Source organism: Carcharhinus amblyrhynchos, chromosome 14 (genome assembly GCF_965287045.1).
Source record: "Carcharhinus amblyrhynchos chromosome 14, sCarAmb.v2.hapA, whole genome shotgun sequence".
Lineage (NCBI taxonomy): Eukaryota > Metazoa > Chordata > Chondrichthyes > Carcharhiniformes > Carcharhinidae > Carcharhinus > Carcharhinus amblyrhynchos.
Window position 1 is genome coordinate 39,770,797 of NC_137337.1, and position 18,331 is coordinate 39,789,127.

General features: G+C 43.7%; 1 long non-coding RNA gene across 2 annotated transcripts in view; it reads right to left on the bottom strand.

Moving 5' to 3' along the window:
- The window catches only part of LOC145352248 (uncharacterized), a 36,051-nt gene extending 17,935 nt beyond the window's left edge, over positions 1-18,116 (bottom strand). For both annotated transcript variants that reach the window (XR_013888521.1, XR_013888520.1), the window contains exon 1: positions 17,566-18,116. This is a non-coding gene — a long non-coding RNA (uncharacterized LOC145352248). The remainder of the gene's footprint in view (positions 1-17,565) is intronic.
- Positions 18,117-18,331: the final 215 nt, after the last annotated feature.

The following is an 18,331-nucleotide window of genomic DNA, read 5'->3' on the forward strand; positions in this document are numbered from 1 at the left end:
GTCCGCTGGCCAGCCTGGGACCCCCACAGTGCTTCTCCTCCAGTCCCCCCCGGTCCGATCTTGGCCCCCACAACAGTTCCTGGGCCAGTTCTGACACTCCCTCCCCATTGACAACACACCCCCACCCCGGGAGGTATCCTGCCCCAATCACTGGCCTCCCTCCATCTCAGACTGATCTCCATGCAGATTGGCAGTGGGACATCCCAACCCTACCAATCACCCCCAGGCCCTGCCTACAATAGATCCCGCCCCCTTATCACTGTCTGATGCCCGATGGGCAGTGTCATGGTACCCCCGGGTACAAGCACTTTACCCGCTTTGGCAGGGCCAGAGTGCATAAGCTGGCACTGCCAGAGTGCCCATGCCCAGGGAACACCACCCCCGGTTGCCTGACCCCTCAGGAGGCCCCAATTACCCCCCCCCTTCATTCTGGCGGGGTCTCCTGCCAGTTCCTCAAATGTCAGGAGCTACTTTAAATCCTGCCAGAATGAAGTACTCCAGGTGGGGTAGGAGATGCTATCGGCTCCAGCAAGTTCCGTGCCAGGCCCGATAATCAGATGTAAGCTACATTTAAAATGTATTAAAAATAGATTTAAATTACTTCTCTTCCTGCCAGTTTCTAGGGAGGTCCCGACTGCAACTGTTCCCTGACTCTGAGAGGAACGCGTGCATGAATCCCGCGAAATGGTCGATGCGCGATTCTCACGACCAGACCTGCCAGAAAATCTGCTGGTTGCAATGGGAGAATCACCACCCCCCCGCCCCAAAGATGTTGATCACAGATCAGATGCTGCCTAAAATCACCATGCTAAATGTCCACTGGATCTCCCTCCTTGAGCTTTCTTGTGACCCAATGTGCCGTGCCAGGGTGTCAGTGCTAGAGTGCCAGCCGGGATGTCAGTATCAGGGTAGATGGTGCAGTGCATTGTTGGCACCACCAAGACATGTGACTTGAAGGAAGGCTGAGTGTGAGGTGACTGAGGGGTAAGGGAGGCTGTGTAGGGAGTCTGAGGAAGGAGGAAGTCTGATTGCGAGGTCGAGTCGGATAAACCTCTTGCCTGGATGGTATGCAGGGAGGAGGGTGCCTCTCACAATGGTACTTCCTCAACCCTCAGTGTCCAACTCGCTGGATCCTCTCTTGTAAGAACTGTGCAAAAGCCTGTCAGGTACAGCCCTCACTGGGGAGGCGGATGAATAGCGAGAGCGATTTGAATCAAGCTTCAAGCCCGTTAATTAAATTTAAAGTAGTGAATTTGAATATGCATTAGTTTCCCGACCTCTCTGGGCAGGAACCTGACCGGGGTTGGTGGAGTGGGCTGGGCCAGGAGCATTGCGACAGGTTTGGTGCCCAGTTTTGCATCGATATCTGATGCCTGGGGCCATCGTGATTCACGATGGGGGGAAAGTTAGCAGTAGCTGCCTGTCTTCTGTCCTGTCCCATTATTCTTTCAGTTGGACAGAGTGAATAGTGAGTGGATGAACTGCAAGGTCAAATTTACTTTTTAAAGGTGATAACAGAACAACCCTGTGAACAGATTGTGGAGCGAATAAAAATATTCCTCTCCATAACCTTCATAATTTACTGGTAATCCTGAAATATGGGGCTGTTCGAGTTATTCTTATTTATTGACTCCCCACTGAGAATCCTTTATTAGAATTTAGTTATGAGAGACATATAATCTATTTCATCCGAAGTGTGCCTAGTTAAATGTAAGCTTATTCTCAAACAGTAATTCCTCTTACTGTCATCATGTAAATTTATCTATTATTTTTGGTGAAGCTAAGAGTGAGAATAGCGAGGATCAATCAATGTATTTTGAAGCAATTTACAGAACTATTTTATAAAATTTGTTTGCCAAACTTATACATAATAAGGAGTCTTTTAATGACGATAGTTCTTCTGTTTTTTTTAATTTTGGCTCCAAATAGTTGGAGATTTGGGTAATATTACTTTCATATGACATCCTGCTAGCTTTTCTTATAAGGTATTATCACTTCCTGCCTGTATCTAATGGTAAATATATTAGCAGCACTCAGAGAATGAGTCATGCCAGGAGTCAAATATATCAGTGAATTTTACCATCCTGCTGCTTGCCATGAGAATCGGAGCAGAGAAGGGGCAAACCATGTTGACCTTGGGCGGGGTTTTCCGGTTTCGGGACGAGCAAGGTCGGAAAATTGTGTATCATTACAGAGCCGATGTGGAGTTTCCGGCATTGGACTGAGGTAAACACAGTAAGAAGTCTTACAACACCAGGTTAAAGTTTATTTGGTAGCAAATACCATTAGTTTTCGAAGCACTTGCTGCTCCTTCGTCAGATGAATGGGAGATCTTTTCACAAATAGGACATATAAAAGCATAAACTCAATTTACAGAATAATGATTGAAATGCAAGTCTTGACAGCTAATCAAGTCTTAAAGGTCTAGACAATGTAAGTGGAGAGATTCTCACGTGAGAACACCATCTACCAGGTACACGTTACATACTCTTGTAACTCGGCCAACATTGTCCACCTGATACGCTGCAGGAAAGGATGTCCCGAGGCTTGGTACATCGGGGACACCATGCAGACGCTATGACAAAGGATGAATGAACACCTCTCGACACTTCCCTTCCTGTTGGGGAACACTGCAAGACACTCCCCTTCCTGTTGGGGAACATTTCAGCGGTCATGGGCATTCAGCCTCTGACCTTCGAGTGAACACGACATATGACAGCACAGAGTCGCTGAGCAGAGACTGAAAGCCAAGTTCCGCACACGTGAGGATGGCCTCAACCGGGATCTTGGGTTCATGTCACACTATCTGTAACCCCCACGACTTGCCTAGGCTTGCAAAATCTCACTCACAGTCCTGTCTGGAGACAATACACATCTCTTTAACCTGTGCTTAAGCCTCTCTCCAATCACATTGTTTGTACCTTTAAGACTTGATTAGTTGTAAAGTCTCACATTTCAATCATTATTCTGTAAATTGAGTTTGTGTCTTTATATGCCCTGTTTGTGAACAGAACTCCCCACTCACCTGACGAAGGAGCAGCAAGAGCTCTGAAAGCTAGTGGTGTTCGCTACCAAATAAAACTGTTGAACTTTAACCTGGTGTTGTAAGACTTCTTACTGTCATTATAGAGACAGGCTCTGTCATCTTGTTGTGAGCAGCTGTGGTAAGGTGACTATGAGCCCTTAGATGTAAAGTAAAGTTTATTTATTAGTCACAAGGCTTACATTAACACTGCAATGAAGATGCTGTGAAATTTCCCTAGTCGCCGCACTCCTCCAGCACCTTTTCCGATCAATGCACCTAACCAGCATGTCTTTCAGAATATGGACGGAAACCGGATCACCGAGAGGAAACCCATTGCAGGAAAAACGTGCAAGCTCCACACAGACAGTGACCCACACTGGGAATTGAACCTGGATGCCTGGTGCTGTGAGGCAGCAGTGCTAACCACTGTGCTAGCGTGCTGCCCACATAATTTTCTTTAATACAATATCGCGAACAGAAGACCACAAATAAGAAAAAGTATTTAGAGACAATGGCCAAAAGGAATTGTTCCTATTTTACAGATAATAAAACAGATCCCTAAGCATCCAGTCTGATCTCAACTGTAACCCTAATCCTCATGGTCCTATGCCAACCTCCTCTGAAGGTATTCAAGAAGAGTGATGGATTTATTCAAATATTTAAATAAAGTTGCTATTCTCATTATGTGTGAAATTGGGCTGCCCGGCACTGATTCACCAAACTCACTACACAAGAAATAGAAGCAGGACTCGGCCATCAGGCCCTTCAAGCCTGCCCCACCATTCAACACCATCATGGCTGAGCAACGCCAGCCTTGGCTCCTTTACTACACCATTTTCCCCATCGCCCACTATTCCTCCATCTATCAAATACTTATACACCTCCACTTTAAATATTTCTCATGATCCAGCTTCCACTGCCCTTTGGAGCACAGAATTCCAAAGATTCAGCACCTTTGCGATAAGAAGCTTCTACACACTTCATTCAGCAAGCGAAAATGCTAACAGGCGAACCCTGTTGTGATGATATTTTAAAATGCTCATTCATTACTAACAGGCTAGTTGCTGGTTTGTCAATGGACTCTGCTGGTTAACTTCAGGATGCTTTGTTTTTCAGCCTGTTTTATTACTTCTACAGCTGATTTCTGACTTCTGAGAAGTTTGTGAAGCTGCTGCACAGTAAGTAGCTGCTTTTAGAACAGTATCACTGCAGGGGGTGGTCTGGTAGGTCTGCCTGTGAGGCAGGAGGATAAAGAAGAGCAGCCAAGAACACGGCCGGGAGTAGAAACACCTGGAGAAGGGGTTCAAATGGACAGGCACGTCTTCAGGGCACACTTCGCCTACCTGAACCTCACCAAGGAGCAGTGTCACAGAAGACTTCGCTCCACTGAGGAGAGAGTCACCAGATAATGTCACTTGCTGCAGCCACAACTCAAAGCAAGGCAGAGACAACAGTACCTAGAATCATAGAATCCCCACACTGCAGAAGGAGGCCATTCAGCCCATCGAGCCTGCACCAACCACAATCACACCCAGGCCTTATAACCCCACATATTTACCCTGCTAATCCCTGTGACACTAGGATCAATTTAGCATGGCCAATCAACCTAACCTGCTTATCTTTGGACTGTGGGAGGAAACCAGAGCACTCGGAGGAAACCCACACAGACACAGGGAAAGTGTGCAAATTCCACACAGGCAGTGACATGAGGCCAGAATCGAACCCAGATCCCTGGCACTGTGAGGCAGTACTGCTAATCACTGTATCACCGTGCCAGCCCTGTGGCTCCCAAGCTTACAATCATCCTTAACCTTTATGCCACATCAGTGCCACCTCCAGGTTTGCTACTCACCTTTGTATTTAAGGAGGTTACCCAAGTTCTCTCTCGCAAGAGCAATACTTACATTTCTTTTCCCCTCGATGGAAGCAAACAATACAAGGGGGTACACAGATTCACTCACACTTAAGGCTTCTCCGAGTACCAATGACTGCACCCACATTGCCTTGTGTGTTCCCTGGCACCAATGTGGCATCTTTCTGAATAAAAAGGGATTTCACTCCCTCAATGTCCAATTTATTTGTGAGGACAGGCATTGGATCAGACAGGGCCTGTGCCAGGGTTCCTGAGTGCAGTCCTGAGTCATTCATCCTGCACCAGTCAGCTGTGTCTCCTCTGTCTCAGGCTGCCAGCTTGCAGGTTGGCAGGTGGGCAACAGTGTCTGCCCTCGGGCTTGGATCAAACTTCCTGTCAAGAACCCAGGTCCATCTAAGCAGAGCCATGCTGCCAATTGAAACATCACTGAACGTGGTCGGTATGCTCAAGCAACACTCCTGCTATCCAAGCAGATCAAGGGGAGTTTTGCAGTACGTCCCTAAGCTGTTATCCAGGTTTATCATCATTTGCTGCCTGCTCCATAACTGTGTCATTGTGTGGTATCTGCACCCTGCACCCCGCCAATACTGCGATGAAGTGTTTTCCCCAATGGCTACAGTATGGGAGATAGAAGGCTGCTGAGTTTCTCATTGAGGATGCTTCAGATGGCCATGGGCGAACCCAAGTAGCCTGCCAGCTTGCTCCTATGTTGGCCAATGCACCCAACATTTCCTGGTATATACGCTTCATCATTTATCAACAGCCTATCCCCTAGAAGTCTACATTGAGTCCTCTGCAGCAGAGTTGGTTTGTATTCTGGATCCCTGTACTTGTAGTATCCTATCTCCCTGCCTTAGGTGTCAAGGGGTACGGGAGACTGTGGGAGCAATTTTAAGATGCAGGATCCACCGTGATCATGTTTGGAATGGCACATGGACTCGAAGGGCTGAATGGCCTACTCCTGCTCCGATGTTTCTTAGCTCCTACATACTTACGACACATGATTCATCATATGAAGACCCCCTTCTTTGACCAAGACTCTAAAATAAGCGCTATATCAATCTCTGAGCTGGTGCTTGTTAGGGACAGGTTTAGAAGGTTGCCCCACTCCACCTGAAATGGCAGAGGTATCAGCATATATTCAGCACCTGAAAAGAATGAGAAGGATAAAAGTTAATTTTTAGCTTCTAATGTGAAGGCAGAATAGAGGACATGAAGTTAGTGAATGCAGCTGTAATTTGTTATTTGAAGGGTGAATGGAAATAGAAATATAAAAGGAAAAAGGTGATACAATGTGAAGAGACTCAGAGAGGTATCTTCTCAAATGATGCCACTCCTCACTGTCATGGTTCACCCTCTGCCTGTGATGGTCAGCATGTCTTCTTCCACAAGGATTCAGCCTGTTCTAGCCAAGGTCCCTGGCAGAGCTGGACACAATCTCCTACTGCAAGAAAGAAAGGTCTGTGCAAGGGCGATGCTCCGTATGTTTGGTGAATGTGCCGTTCATGGCAAGATAGTTATTACGCAGTATGGAAGATGTGAATCATAGCAAAGTGAAGGTTGTAATAGTAATAAATGAGCAAATGGAGAAAAGAGAATGTGGGATGATGTGTGATATGCTAATTTTAGGATAGCGAAAGGAAGCAACTGAAATAAACCCATCTGGTTCACTAATCTCCTTTAGGAAAGGAAACCGGCCATCTTTACCTGGTCTGGCCTACATGTGTCTCCAGAGCCATAGCAATCTGGTTGACTCTCAATTGTCCTCGGGCAACAAGGGATGGGCAGTAAATGCTGGGCAGTAAATGCTGGGCAGCCAGTGACACCCATGTCCCATGAATAAATCCTAAAAACTGCATTGTGATCAGTGAGGTGTGAGCAGACAGCAAGAATACTATTACCTTAATGACTTTGGCAGGGTCACTGAACTTCTTCCAGCATTACAGCTTTGTACTGAATGTAAGCACTTTATATCAAAGCCCTCAGTGACCTCTTCCTATCATGAATGGAGGTATTGCCTTGAGGGCTTTCTTCATCCTGAGGTGGAGATGGAGGAAAGCATGATCTCTCTCCTGACCATTATAGAATCCCTACAATGCAGAAGGAGGCCATTCGGCCCTTTGAGTCTGCACCGACAACAATCCCACTGAGGCCCTATTCCCTGTAACCTCTCATATTTACCCCACTAATCCCCCTGAGGCTAATGTTAATTTAGCATGGCCAATCAACTAACCCACACATCTTAGAATCATAGAATCCCTACAGTGCAGAAGGAGGCCATTCGGTCCATCAAGCCTACACTGACTCTCTGACATAGGATTCCACCCAGGCCCTCACCTGGAACAGAGCCCTGAAGTAACCTCAGAAAACCTGGGGGCTCTGTCTGGATCTCTTTCAGGTATTTTTCAAGTATTGCGGCTGTGCGCAGTCAGCGTGCATCTCCCCATTATTAGGCGCTAGCTGCCTTTAAGTGGCATCAGTGAAGCTTCATTCCCACTCCCCACAAGCAGGCACCCAGCTAATTGATCTGCAGGTTTGTCACTAGCTGCATACCTGAATCATGCTGTGAGCCCAGCATTCATTTCTCCTGGCCATCAGGACTGAGTAGCAGTGACACACAGCGCCACAACCACCGCCAGCCCCCCCTCCCCGCCTCACCCACAACCCCTGCTCGCCTGCGATTTATAAGCAAATTTTTAGGTTGTGCTTTTTTTATTGTTTGTAAAGAACTGATGGTACAAAGTCTAAAAAACAGGACCGGTGATTAACACATCGGGATAATACATATTTGTGAGTCAGATACAAACCTGCAGTTAAATCAAAGAGCTCAAATGTCACTACAAAGTGAAAAGAGAGAAGCTCGAATTGTAAGCGATCATAGTCTAATTCAGATTGCATTATACTTTCTCATAACCATGTCTATTCATATAACAATTGTTTTCTAACTATTCTCACCCCCAACACACTCATTGTGGCTGGAACGTCGAGGTAAAAGGAGTCACTGTTAGTGGGAGATCTAGTTGGTAAACAGCAGGTGCTGTAGTGGGACAAAATAGTTGTTGGAACTAGTTATTAGTCTATGTGATGTTTAGTATTCTTTAAAAAGAGATGAAAAAAGTAGAAATAAAATATGCCATTTATTTTGCGATATGATACAGTGATGAAGGAACCCACGTGATAATCTAATTATACAAATGTATGTATGGAAGAAAAGTTCCATTAGGCTGGGGAGGTGCTTGTGGGGATTGCGATGCACAATTATTCAGAGCCCTGTCCCATCATCTTATTGTAGTGTGCAGCCCAGGGTAAAACACGTTGCTAACTCTCTGTATGCTGAGCAAGTGACCCGTGTGTGTTTTATTCATCCGTGGAGCATGGACGTCGCTGGCTGGCCAGTATTTATTGCCCATCCCTCGTTTCCCTGGGATGTTGACAATCAACCACATTGCTGTGGGGCTGGAATCACATGTAGGCTAGATCGGTTAAGGATGGCAGATTTTCTTCCCTACAGGAGTTAATGAATCAGTTTTTTTTCCTGACAATTGACAATGTTCATCAGTAGATCCTTCATTCCAGATATCTTTTGTGATTTTTTTTACTATTGAATTCAAATTTCACCATCTATCATGGTGGTATTCGAACTTGAGTCCCCAGAACATTAGCTGAGTTTCTGGATTAATAGTCGACTGATAATACTACTCTGAGTAGTAGACATGCTTCCCTTTTAATCAATTGATAGTTTATCAATTGATTGTTTATCAATCAATTAGCAATTTGAAGGATTGGTGATAAGGATATGAGAGTAAGGTGGTGTAGGTCATAGCAAGCCAGCATGAGCATAGAGACACACTGTGGTGGGTTATAGAGGGCTCTTTCTTGAGCAGTCCTGGAAGAGGAACTGTCGCTTTTAGGATGCCAATGATTTGGTCCAAAACGTTTCAGGCAGCTCTCATTGTAGGAGTGCTAACCTTGAATGGTCGAGTGGCAGAGGGGAGTCGTGATCCAGATGCAAAGGAATATCTATCCCTCACTGCCTAGCAACCAGCCTGGTTCCTCACAGTGGTTCATAGATGGCAGACATGGCTAGTGGAATAAAGAGGAATACATTGTGTCTCTTGTAAGGAAAGTGGGCATTGATCAACCTGATGTTCAATGTATGGTCACACACCAACAGCAAGTGCATGGAGTGGTAGCTCTTGAGATTTTTATACATCACCCCATTAATAGGTATGGCCTGCAGAGTCACATGTGGTACCACTGCAGGTAACGCAGTCAATGGCTCCCTGCACCGTTGAGAATCTGCCTCGTCTGGCATCTATTCTTCTCTCTAATGAGGGAGAAGAGGACAAAGATCTTTCTATTCCTGTACATGTACCCTGTGTGGTTCAGGACATGGAACAGTGTGGGCACCACCTCAATGGTCAAACTCAGACTCTATTCCTGTCTGGAGTGGAATGAGTAAATAAGCCATCAAAAGACCTTGGGTGGGTCAGGCTTTCAACTGAGAACCCTCCGCCGTCTTCTATGCACAGCCTTCCCTCCCCACTGCCCCTGCACCATTTCCGTGCCATGCTGCTGCTGCTCAGGAGAAACTGTGGCCACCATCTCCGAACAGTCTGTCTCCTGACAGGTCTTCCAAGTCCAGAGACCTCCCTGTGTGGATCAGCAGCAATCCCACGTAAATCCAAAATCTTCTGTCACCTCCTCCAGCAACACCAGTATGCAGTATTTTCGTCAACTGCAGTAGCGAAGTAAAATCAAATAACACCTCACCTAACATAGAAACATAGAAGATAGGAGCAGAAGAAGGCCATTTGGCCCTTTGAGCCTGGTCCGCTATTCATTACAATCATGGTTGATCGTCCAGTTCAATAGCCTATTCCTGTTTTCTCCCCCTAACCTTTGAACCCATTCGCTCCAAGTGCTATATCTAGTGCCTATTAAAAACATTCAATGTAACAGTCCAATGATCCCTTTAAATAATGCTGGTGGGGGTGGAGGGAGTTTGGGGAGTGGGGGGTCCTTCAGCAATTGAACACATTTATCCGCGAGTGATTAAGAAAGGTCATTAACAGACCCTGTGAGGTCTAAAATAGCAAACTGGATACCAGTTCAGCTTTAGATCCTGTTTGATATCATGATCTATGCATTCTGCATGCTCCTGGCATAAGCATGGCATGCCCATGTCAGTATCTTTCCAGTTGTGCTGTGCTACCTGGGCCACAATAGAAATAAGTCTGACAACACCAGGTTTAAGTCCAACCGATTTATTTGATAGTAAACTCACAAGCTTTCGAGGTTTCCTTCTTCACCTGATAAAGAGGGAAAGCTCAAAAGCTTGTGAGTTTACTATCAAATAAATTGGTTGGACTTAAACCTGGTGTTGTCAGACTTCTTACTGTGTTTACCCCAGTCCAACACAGGCATCTCCACATCATGACCACAACAGAAATGGCCAGATGTGTACCAGATGACATTTTCTGGGTTTTGCGTTTCCATAGCACCAGCACCAATGATGCTATGGAACTGAATTTCACAGTCATAGATTTTTGTAAAGTAACTATAAATATTGGAAGTTATGTGAGATTTAGGCTTTAGTCATAGAGATTTATTGGAGCTGTTTGAGTTAGATGTTCTAATGCCAATTTGTTTTGGGTTCTTGTGGCGTGGGGTGTAGCAGCTGTTATGTAACATAGTCCTACTAGAGTCCAACTGCCTGTTCAATATCCAGTCTTGGCTGAAAGAAAGAAAGATTTGCATTTATATAGTGTTTTCCACAACTACTGGCTGTCTTGAAGTATTTTCCAGACAATAAGTACTTTTGAAGTGTGGTACCATAATTTCCTTCAACTAAACATTTGGAGGAACTAAATCAATCATGTCTTCAATTCCCATCAAAACTTGCCTTTGACCTCATTCCCACTCAGCCTCTGACTCCCATGATGATCCACGTGCTGGAAAAAGCCTGTATTTTCTTTTGTGCAATGCTCCTTTAAGACCAAAGTTGGCCAGGGACCTATCTGCAAGAGGGTTGATTGCTTTCCTCATTAAGACAACCTTAGGTTCATTTCCATAGCAAAAACGGCCTGAGTTTGCTATGGAAATGAGGAGCTAAGAAGCAAAGGGTAAATAGAAAGCTATTTGTAGGGAGTTGGGTCACCCTCTGTTTTATGCTTGGCAGTTCAGAGCACACTGAAAATGTATACATGCAAAGAGGAAATGAGTAAGCTTCTCTTCAAATGGAAAAGTTTTCTGTTTGATTGTCTTTGGATAGATCCTGCTGTTGAAGCAGGTCTCTAAAAAGAGACTGCGGCCTGGATTTCCAGGTCACACAATGGGAGTTGGCGGAATTCCTGGCTCTGCCCACCCACCCCAGGAGAATATGCCCAAAAGGATGGGATCTTCATTGCCAGGGCCCAGTTGACTCAGGAAAGGGTTCTGAGACAGTCACGGGCTGTCGGGTGTTGACACAGCCTGTTTAAAAGATACATCTTTGTGCTGTGAGACATGGCCCTGTTGAAATAAAAATAGGCCCTCCAGTCCTCACCTGTCTCTCAATCCCCATGCCCCCACAATGCCACCTCATTCCACACATGCCAGGCTAAGCTTGCACCCATGCACCAGACAATCATGCTCCCAATACCAAGCTATGGTCCTCCACCCACCCCATATCCCCCCATGACAATGTTTTCCCTCGGGTTCAGATGTTTCAGTACTCTAATGTGTTTCTGGGCTCTCTGCCAGGAATAAAGTAATGAGGCTTGGCATAAAGCCCAGGAATGAGTTAGAGTTTCAAAACAACTGAACCCTGGGAGAACATTGCTTCATTGAGGTCTCTGGGGCTGTGATCTCTTCTGTCAATTTTATGAAAATGGGCATGGGCAGGGGGACTATGGGGAAAGTTGTGCTGGGCAATACCTGGGCATAGAATCATCAGGAAGGCCTTTTAAAAATTTACTTTTTAAAAAGTTGCCCTCATGTGTTTCACAACTCCTCCACAGGGCTTTGAACCACAAGTTCTTTAAAAGTTAATCCTCATCTGAAAATTGAAGAGGGCTCGGACATGATTATTCCTGCAATGAAGCCAACCAAACTGAGAGTGCAGGGGGTGTGGGATTTTGACCAGAAGTCCACACCATTAAAAGGCACTCCTGAAAGTTGGACAGCCCAGAAATGGGGCAACCCAGGAATGAGGCTGGGATTTGGGACCTGCTTATTATGCTTAAAAGGATCTTGAGTCTTTGAGTCCACAAGTATCCAGAGCTGTTTATACTGTGTGTGTGTGATATAGCTGGAAATAGCAGAGGGCTGAAGACCAGAATAGCAGTGGTTTGGACAAGACCCTTTGCCACTGTTTCAGCGTTTGCAGAGCAGACCAGGCCACTTAAAGGGATTGGAGATGGGTGTCTGTGGGAAATCTGTGCTTATCAGGACTGTTGTAATACAAGTGAGAGAGGGTTGGTAGGCATAATCCTTGATGGCAATAACCGTGTCTGGAGACTTCAGATGGATATGTCTGCTGATGAGTGTGATTCAAAGGCTGAAGCAATTGAGTGTGAAGTAAGCAATCCTACATAGTGGAGGCAGAGTGGGAAAGATTGTGAGTTCGAATGTGGTCCCACATTTGTGCAGGAAGTAACGTGAGTACTTGCAATTATGTGAATTATCTTTGTGGTATTGACTACTTTGGGTGGGATTTTCCAGTCATGCTCACCCCAAGGCTGGAAAATCCTGCCCAAGGCCGATAGACCTTTGCATGGTCCGCCCCATGGTGGGCATCAAGGAAAATTCCGCCCTTTGAGTGCAATCTATCTTTTTATTTGAAATGTTTGTTGCCTGTTAATTTGTGTTTGAACGATGTTGATTGTAGTTGGCGTGATGCAGCAAATGATTAAAAGTGAAACTTTGTTTATTGCTTTTCTTTCCATTGGTTTTGTGAAGATTCCTTTCTTACAGAAGTTACACACCCAATGAATAGATTACCTGTAATCTTTGACTCCAAATTGAATTTACAACAGCTCTATCTTCTCCATCGCAAAGACCAAGGACAACCACTCCCAGAATGTTGTCTATTTGTCTATTCCTTATTTTAACTCAGTGCATAGCTGTTGTAAACCTTATCCATGCCTTTGTCACCTCTAGGAACAATTATTCCAGTGTCCCCTTGGTTGCTTCTAAGTCCTCTGGTGCCTCAAATTTAAAATTCTCATCCTTAGTTTGATCTCTATCTCTTTCAGCCCTACAGTATTTTTTGCATTTCTCACACTTTTTTTAAGGTTTAAAGTTTATTTATTAGTGTCACAAGTACGCTTATATTAATACTGCAGTGAAGTTACTGTGAAAATCCTCTACTTTGATCAGTTGTACAGTTTTTGTCACTTTGTGCCACCATTTGATCACCTTGTCTTCAGCCATTCTGTTCATTCCCATCCTTAAACTCTTTCTCTTCTTCATCTCTCTCTTTTCAGTTAACAACATCCTTAAAATCCACCTCTTTGATCAAGCCTTGTGTGACCCCCCTCCTTTCCCTTTGGTATCTCTTTTTCCCTTAAGCCACGGAGAAGCACCCTGGAGCATCTTTCTACATAACAGACACAGGGATGAATTTTCCCATCCCTCCCGCCACAGGAATCGTAGCAGGTGAAGGGCAAACCATGGAAAGGTCTGTTGACCTCGGGTGAGATTTTTCCGGTTTCGGGGTGAGCATGGCCAAAGTGCAAATTTAAATTTGTACCTGGTGATTGGATTGTCCCCATTATTCTGTTGTTGATGGTCATTTATAATGAAATATTTATCAATGTAATATTGCCATGAATTAAATGTTTAACACACTTTCTTTCTCAAACTCAATATCAGTCTCATTTCAAGTTGCTCAAACAGAGATGCCTAGAAAACCGTCACAAGCTAATCCAAATGTTAGTTTGGAATTTTTCTGTCATTGTATAAAGTTGCTAGTTTATATTCTTGTAAGCCAGATAGTCTGGGTCAACAACAGCAACTACAAGTTCAGTTCGCTGAAAATTTTCAAAGTTAGCTCTTGAGGCAAAAACTGGGCAAAATCACAAGGATCTTGTGGCCTTTTCTGTTCAGTGGAGAATAGAGTTATCTTTTTACCAATCAGATTCTGCTTATTTCTTTTGTATAATTTTTATTGCAAGAAATTCAGAGGTATTTTCTAACAAACAAAATCAAGTTTAACTGTCCTTTCAGTTTATCTTGTGATTGACTTTCCCTGGAGACTTGAGGAGCTAAAGGGTCATCTGAGATGGCAAAGAAGGAATCTCGAATTGAACTGTCAGCTTAACCACACATTTGGTGCAAGCAGCCATCTTGGTAAAGGAGTTGAAGCTTACATTCAGAAATGCAGCCCAGTGAATTGTTAAACAGGTGATTACCACTTAAATTGCCTGTTAGCACTCATTAAATAGGCTGCATAGCATTTTGGCAGCTAACGCTTGACCCACTGCCCTCTCCTAGTGCTCAGTTGGCTGGAAGTGAAGAAGTTATTGCTAAAGATTTTAAACATTACTTATAGATATATCACCTTTTAGTGACGTCACCGCTCTGACAAAGAGTGATCTAGACTCGAAATGTTGGCTCTATTGTCCCTCCACAGACCTGCTGAGATTTTCCAGCATTTTTTGGTTTTTATTTCAGATTCCAGCATTCACAGTATTTTGCCTTTCTTACCTTTTTAGCGTTCATTTGCTGCTGGAGATTTGAAAAGGATTTTTAAAAGACATTGGGAGATTTTTTTCAGACACTTTGTCAACATTCTACCCTTGTTCCATCAACATTTAATCCTGGAAGTTCTTTAGGGACGTCACTTTAAAAAGTGTAAGTGCTTACTTCTCTACCTTACTGGACTCCTTTAGGAGTTTACCAGGAGAAAAGGAGTGCTTCATCACTGGCATCTTACTAGGGGTCCCGTTTGGTCTGGATGAAGAATTGGTGGAGAAAATGAGACAGGCAAAATAACAGCAGCTGTTATAGAAGTGAGGGACAGGAGAGCGGGGAGGGCTTTGGTTGTGGTGACTTGCTGCATGCTCCACAGTTTGGTGATTGTGAGAGACTAGCTGCTCCACCAACAGGTTGTGTCAGAGAGTTAAGCACAGGGACCGGAAGAGGAGGAGGACGGTGAGGAGAAGGGAAGGACAGGAGGAGCAAGGAGACCCTGTGGGCTCAGGACATCTTTTCTCTTCTGGACCTCCTGCACTCACTATAACTTCATAACTGATTTCCGAGGCATCCTGAAACATACTGTTGTTTTTCAGCCAGTTCAGTGGAAGTGGGTGAGTGGAGCCCACGTCTACTGCTCTACCAGAATTGCATCCAGTCACTACTGCAGTGTAACATTGTGGCTGCCCCTGTTTTATCACTTCCAGGAAGTTCAAATTATGGCAGTCAGCAATTAGGACCTAAATTGCCTGCTAAAACCAACCTTCCAAATATGCATATCTTATTAGTGCTGTACCCAGCAAGGATCTGTTTTCACCCTTTAGTCAAATAACCTCCATGGTATTTTAACTTTGAGGTTTATGTTATATTGAAGTCTGCTTAAATGTTATTAATGTACAACGTGCATATCCAGAAATAGAAAAATCACAGCATCCAAAGCGTACTGAAATCTGCTTAAGTGTTATTAAATGTACAAGGTACATATCCCCAAATACGGAATTCACACCATCCAGAGCATTTCCGTGTAGAGACTATAACACAATTGTATTTGGTCCCTTCCTCAACTTTGGCAAGTGGGCATGGGAATTTCCCTTTCAAAGAATCTTCTACACCACAGCTGAAAGTGACCTACTGGATTTGAATTGTATTAAGCAAAACATCCTTGCCCAAAATTAATGCTTCATCTTCCTTTATTTCATTGATGCTCATATATCCCTTAACTTTTGCATTTGCAAAGCCATTCATACTAATGCATTACTGAGCTCATACAATTTGTCTTTGAAAGACACGTTTCGGTTTGGGGAGCTGACTGGTGCTGCTCTGAGCAGATTGAACTCATTTGCAGCCTCTCGTACACAATGCAAGGCTGAGATGTTTGTGCAGAATAATACGGATTCTTCAAACAAAATGCAGGGTCGAGATAAACCCACCTGTGGAAGAACATTCTAAAAACTAGTTTTGTACACATATTCACTGTCAGATCAAAGATTTGAAATATTCAGCACTGGCCTCAAAAGTTTTTACAGATTTTTAGGTCTAAAGTAATGCAGCTCATTTGTATATTGCACTGTACAATTGAAATTGAGTTCCGAAAGGGCTAATCTCATTTTTATGGAGAAAATGTATTGTGGAATTTAATGAATGCTCTGGCCTTGTATACTGCCACACTGAAATATACATTTATTTATTTGATATTAGAAATAAAATTTGTAGTGCAGCTATACAAGGATGAGCGATTAATTTGCAGCAACATGCAGGCAACAGATTGTAATCAAAGGAAAGAACTGATCCTGTCAAATTGAAATGTGTTGTTCCGCGCTATGTCGGGACACAGGGTAACACAGGCAGCAACAATCCTTCCTCTGAAGGAAGTGAAAAGCTTGCAGACACTAATCACAGCTCCGGCTCTGCAACTCAGTAATTACCCACTGTCTCATCATAATCCCAGCCTAAGCTCTGACAATCCACCTGGGACCCTTGTCTCTTGTCTAGTGTGCCACACAAGAATGAGAGTGCTTTAGTTATTGGCTCTTGTTGTCCTACAAGCCCCTGGAGTAAACATCCACAACAGCCTTCACTTCCATCTTCCCTTGTCCTTAAACTATTTCTCAATTATTATGTATTTAAATAAGCTCCTTCAAGCGAAGGTGCCCGCAGCATCTCAAGTCAGCCCAGCCCTGCCTTGTCATCGAGCAACAGCTACCCAAATTGGGCACTAATTGCAAGTTCCAACTCATTCCAAACACTCACATTTTATCAATTAGTTAATGGGCTAAAGAGGGTCTTATTGTTGCAGCCAGGTCATTTGGAAGCTTGAAGCTTCGATGGTGAGAACGTGAAGAACAGCAGTGTTAATATCTGTAATTAATCTTGCAAGCTCTGTGCTGCTGAGCTGGGGACAACCCCCATTTCATCCATATGTCTTTTCTTTTTCAGCTGTCACGTTCATACTCAAGTAACAATATTCTTCATTTTGGTGTTCATCAAGAAAATATTACAAAATTATAATTATATATTCCTGCCTAAGGATTTTGAGATCACCACAGTGTTTCATAAAATCATTGGAAAGGCTGCGTTTTACATTGTTTCAGCTGCATAATGCTTCTTAATGTTAAATTTAATTACAAACACTGAGTTTGGAAGATATATAAAAATTATATTGGTATAATTTTAATATATTTAATATTAACATGGGATGCCATTGATTTAGAGAAAAATGTGGCTTCAAACCAACAAGATATAACTACTAAAAAGTATATTGAAATATCCAAAGGATATAAGCATTTTATTACTGTAGGATAGTATACAATTATAATTTAAAATAACTTTTTAGTACTTGTATTCAAACAAACAAATATTTAAACAAACAAATATGATTTAATTACTTTATAGTTTGTTGCGTTATCTTGTTATGGCTTTTTTTGGAAAAAGAAATGAAATGAAGAAAGATCCTATTCTACATCAATTCAATTTATTTATAAATTCTTACCTTTGTTGTCACCTTCTGGAATTCGAAAATATTGCCTCCACAATCACTTGCACAATACAGCTGATTAGTTTAAGCAGTTATTATCTAGGATTTTTTTCTATGTATCGTCAAGTCAAACCATTATATACTGCAATCAGCTTTGGCTCTAGAGGCACCTTTTTTATTTAGTGCATCTTAAACATTTGTTACTCAGCTATTTGTCATTATGCTCTCTGTCTGAATGATTACCAGGCATACATTTTTGAGTGTACATTGCCCCAGTTATAAGACAGGTGGAATGAGGGGGACATCTGTCTGAATATTGAATACATTGCTTCTTCCCATCTGTTGTAAAGTTGGTGATGACTCTGCTTGGCGTCAGTTATCCTTCTCAACACACAACTAGGGTGCCATATGCCCTAAATGTTGCACGTGCCACCCAGATGACTGGTCTGCCTCCCCTCTCAGCTTGAGCACCTGCACCACAACAAGGGGTGAGGGAGGAAATTGATGTCTGGGCACGTGCTGGGCACAGCAGGTGACATTCAATACAACCACAGAGGCCTGTTGAATAAGCCAATAGCAGACCAAACTGGCCGAGTGGAGCACGCTGCCAATCAAATGTACCAGGGTCCACCTTACCGGCTCACAACTGAGAAGATTTACAGAACACATCGGTTCATCATTTCTAATCCTGTCTTAGCCCAGCATGGCTTAGTGAGAGTTTCTGTGACAGACAATGAGCACCTGACAGCTGGGAGCTTCTCGTGTAAACATGGGCTGCAGA